Consider the following 5,363-nt stretch of genomic DNA (forward strand, 5'->3'; position numbering starts at 1 on the left):
CGATATGCACAACTGTTCCTGGGCCACCAAGTTGCACTGGGTTAGCCTGAAGATATCTACTGCACACTTCCCGGAAAAAACTGTAGCAGTCGATCATGGTCTTCTCAGAAACACCAACTTGACGGCTTGCCCTTGATTCACCAATACGTTCACTCCACATATATATTGCATGAACCCAGGTCTGAAGTGTTAATCTAGAGTTGGCGAAAAACGATCCAGTCCTTATAGATACTGTAGATTTATACTTGGCACAGTCTTTGGTCTGGCATTTCCAAGCATAGCCATCATTAGATTTGGCATACTTCGTCCAGTTCATTTCACTATCACAAGAGGGACATTTCACTTAACTTTTAAGCATTCTGCGGATCATATGAAGATCCTCCCCCCCAAACCTACTTGGGGGGGGAGGATCTTCATATGATCAAACCTGACCTTACCTGACCTGACGTCACTATGACCACATTTGTGTTGGTATATATATATAGTCAGATTTTGCCCATGTACTCAATATCAAGAGCACCATGGACCGTGGTGCAAGCTTAGTACTGCAGTATACTGTACTGAAATTCCTAACATTTTCCCTTGCGGGATGCCACTAAACACTTCAGCCCAGCTGGAACAGAAACTGATTTACTTTGTCTTCCATCGAGATATGATCCGTTGGTGTGCTCTTGCGGTTAAACCATAGCTGTTGAACTTATCAAGCAGGAACCGGAGTGGAACCTAATCAAACACTATCATTAAATATTTTATAAATCACATTTGATGCCTCCCGCCCGCTTTCATTATTAAGTCCATTTGTCCAACACTTTCAGTTGTCCGGGAGATCTGCCACTTTTACGGCGTATTATTCATCAATAAGAGGCCGACTGTCCATCGTGTGATCCCTGTAGGATTTACTGTACCTGTAATTTATTTGTTTTTTTACTAATATTTATGAACAAACTCTGACTCTGTAAGAGCCAACAGTGATTGACAAGTAAAGGAAGGAGGGCCGGGAGGGTCTGGCTTGATGGAGGAAGGACGGGGATGGAGGAGGACAGGGAGGGTCTGGGTTGATGGAGGGAGGACAGGGAGGGTCTGGCTTGATGGAGGAAGGACGGGGATGGAGGAGGACAGGGAGGGTCTGGGTTGATGGAGGGAGGGTCTGGCTTGAGGGAGGAAGGATGGGGATGGAGGAGGACAGGGAGGGTCTGGGTTTGGGAGGTCCTGAGGATGGTGATAGTGAGGGTGCCATGGTGGTAGTAGTAGTAGTAGTAGTAGTAGTGCTCTGATATTTGTGTTGTGGTACGAAAGGGATGGCGTAGTGATAGTAACATGATTGTAGTGGTGTTGTAGTAGTGTGGTGGTAGTATTAGTGTGGTAGTAATAGTCTGGTTGTAGTGCGGTGGGATCATATTAGTAGTGTGATATTTTGGTCTTACTGGGATGGTGGTAGTATTGTAACGGTAGTATTAGGAAGATAGTAATAATGTGATGGTAGTTGTGTAATACTAACGTAGAGATGGGATGGTGGTAGAAGTGCAATGGTATAGTAGTGGTAGATGCGATGGAATTATGATAGCAGTGTCGTGGTAATTGAATTTGGATTCTGCCGCTGACAGCAGCTAGTTTATTGCGCACCCCATACTCATCCTGTGAGCGGTAACGCAAAAAGGATTACAGAATAGAGGTCACAAAGCGTGTTTATCAGACCCCAGTGATCAGGATATTGTGGCGTTGAATGTTACAGAGTAATATTCAGTACATTGTTGGTTTAGTTCGGTACATTAGAGTCGACGTAGCTACAAGGTACAAATACGAGCATGTCAGTGGGATAATGTTATAGTATAATAGTGTGGCAGTATGATAGTGTGGCAGTATGACAGTGTGGTAGTGTGTTGACAGCACAGCCGCATGATACTGTGTTTGTATTATACCGAGTCAATATAATGTTGACTACAGTAGATACGGATGTTTCATCAAAATCGGTTCAGCTTAATTGGGATGTGATTGGTTTTGGTGTGTTGTCACGAATCAAAGGTATTTCAGAGATATGGGCGTAAACGGTACAGAATGAGAGGAAATTAACTGAAAACAGCAATATATATATATATATATACCTGTATATATATATATATATATATATATATATATATATATATATATATATATATATATATATATATATATATATATATATATATATATATATATATATATATATATTATATATATATATATATATATATATATATATATATATATATATATATATATATATATATTTATTTTATTTATATTCATTTATTTATTTATTTATTTACTTACAACGGAAAATACACGAAACGATAAAACTTAAAACAAAATTAAATTATATAAAAATCATTGTGGTGTAGCACTTTCTTGCCGTGGTTTAATAGTGTGAGTGAATATATGTGTTTTGGACGAGAATTCTCATTAATCACACACGAATTTGAGCATATTTTGCCTTGTAGATTTATAGTATTGTTTTACCCCTCAGATGACATACGTGTTAACCCAGTATTGAGTGAAATATGATATTTTGACCAAATAGAAATTAGGGTAAAATATTTCGAAAATCATTATTCTTAGCGTTAACACAGAACATTTTACCGAAGTTGACATCAAAAAGCCTTTAACCTGCTCGCCTCCTCTACCTGGACTAGCCTGGCAAGTCGGACAGGTGGCAGTGGATGGGACCCTATACGTCCTAAGGTTCAGGGGTGGATCCAGGAGGGGATCCTGGGGGTCTGAACCCCCCCCCCCTTTCATCAGAAAATTCCAATACTTTTTCTTTAATGCAGTATTGTATTCAGGCGTTTTTGTATTGTAAAACGTAATTATTGTTAACCTCAGAATATCTCCTAATATCAAATGCACATGGCTTTAAAATGGGCTCAAAATGTCCATGATATTGGTCAGATTTAAAAAATAATAATAATGATAATAATCTGTGGGGGCTTACAGCGTCCCCCCCCCCCTGACTGGATGGGTCGCTCTACTCACCATGCCCCCCACCCACAACTTCTTGGATCCCCTCCTTTTGATATTCTGGGTCCTTCCCTGCTGTTGCTTTCTGTTGGAAAGCCATTTGCTGTGAACCGAGCTGCTACATGTGACGTGAGGCCAGTTGCTGTGGGTGCTGTCAACTCAACTCAACTGCTGTGGGTGCTGTGGAGCCAGCTGTGAACCCAAGTGCTGTGTGTACTGTGACCCCAGCTGTTGCGGGTGCTGTGAGGCCAATTGTTGTGGATGATGTGAACCCAGCTGCTGTGCTTGTGCTGTGAACCCAGCTGTTGTGCTTGGTGTTGGAAATGCGGCTGTGGTGGCATCTGTGCTGCTGGAGGAAAAGGCGTCGTTACTATGGGTGCTGGAGTCACACTGGGCGGCCTCCGTGTGGGTCAAGGTTTGTACTCCCGCCATTGGTTGGTGTCTTATGCTCTGTTTTTATTAAACCTAAATTTACCCAACAAGTGAAACAAGATCACTGACAGATCACCAAAGAAGACAGTCACTGAAACTAACTATAATGTAATTTTAAGTACATCCATCAGATCTACGAATAGTTCCCTTGATTAATTGACTAACTCGGTGACTGAGTGACTATGAGAACGATTCGACCGACTAGCGCTGAGGTAGATAACACCCAGTTCTTGGTTACTATTAGTATTATTATTATTACTATTATTATTATCATCATCATCATCGTCACTGAAATTAGCATAACATTTACTATTCTCAATATTACTCTTTTATAATTTGATCCTGAGGTTGTTATTAGACAAATCAAATTTAATAACATAGATGTAACTTATCTAAGCGCACTTTCGTCACTAGCGGGAGTGATGGTTGAGGGCGTGTCGAGGGCGAGGGTGCCTGTCGAGGGCGAGGGTGCGTGTCGAGGGCGAGGGTGCCTGTCGAGGGCGAGGGTGCCTGTCGACGGCGAGGGTGCGTGTCGAGGGCGAGGGTGCGTGTCGAGGGCCAGGGTGCGTGTCGAGGGCGAGGGTGCGTGTCGAGGGCGAGGGTGCGTGTCGAGGGCGAGGGTGGGTGGCGAGGGCCGAGTGACGATAACCACCCGATGAGTGAGGCTATCCACGCCCACTTTGTTCCTCACCCAGCACGTGTAATTGCTTGTCTCCTTCACAGCTGACGATTATCACAATACATTTTTTTATAAGATATCCTCCATATGGAACAGCATATGAAGAATTTTATTATTCTTTTTAAAAGAATTCCGTGTTTGTGCAAGAACATTCGCCAGCCTCTACTTCCCTCATCGCCGCTTATATCTTCCAAATTCTTCTAACCATCATTAAAGGTAAGCCTTTAAGATAGCTAATCCAAATAATTTATGTGTAGGAATGTATGGAAAGCATATTAAGTTTAAAAAAAAGTCATAAGTGGCCTAATTTGAGAGTGGTAACAGCTGATCTATCAGGGATGGTAAATGACATCCCTTATCAGAAATAATATCGACCCAACTTTCTTAATGAGTGCAATGAATAATCTTCCAACACTATCAAAATATATATTGCATTAGTATAAATATTTCGTCGCCTAAATTTAATATTTTAACAAATCCGAATATGCCAGGTGACCTGTACCAGGGTAGTTGCCAGGCACTAACACATTTGTCAGTTTTGCTTAACCTAACACACAAGAAACAATGGTATCGTGACAGTCAAATTTGAAGTTATGAAAGGGAAAGGAAGATTAAGTAAACCGAGTCAATTAATATCATTTATATTATTAAGTGTCGATTAATATAGTTCATTAGGTACATTATATAACACAAGTAAAACAACTATGCAGAAGGAAAGTGTGGTGGAGAGTTGTTGGTTATTTGGACGGAGATGTTTCATTGGGGGTGGCAGTGGGCCTTCACAACACTCATACATGCACCTTCAATTCTCCCTTAATATTACCTACATACATAAGGTTGCATACACGGACTAGTGCAGAATGCGTACATGTAAAACTATTTGAGTTACCCCGTAAGCGTGACGATTTTCTGTGAAGCGATTCACAATACAATGGGAGACTTGGATATTATACATAACATAAATATGATCACAGTATTTTCTTGGATGCAGCTGTAGGAAATTTTATATGGTAGATAACCAATACTATCGGGCAGTAAAATTTGAAGTTACTTTTTTTTATCATTCCAAGTTTATAGTCATGACTTGTAATTGTATTTTGCTTCCACTTTTCATTAATAATTTCTACTTGTTTATCTCCCTCCCTCTTGGTGTATATAACTTCTCTACAGCAACAAAACAATGTCAGCCCAAGTTAGGAGGTGTAATTGGATTTATTTTTTAGTGTTACTGTTGTATTTTCTGCTATATATAATGTTA

This window comes from Homarus americanus, unplaced genomic scaffold (assembly GCF_018991925.1).
Source record: "Homarus americanus isolate GMGI-L3 unplaced genomic scaffold, GMGI_Hamer_2.0 scaffold30535, whole genome shotgun sequence".
In the NCBI taxonomy this organism is placed as follows: Eukaryota; Metazoa; Arthropoda; class Malacostraca; order Decapoda; family Nephropidae; genus Homarus; species Homarus americanus.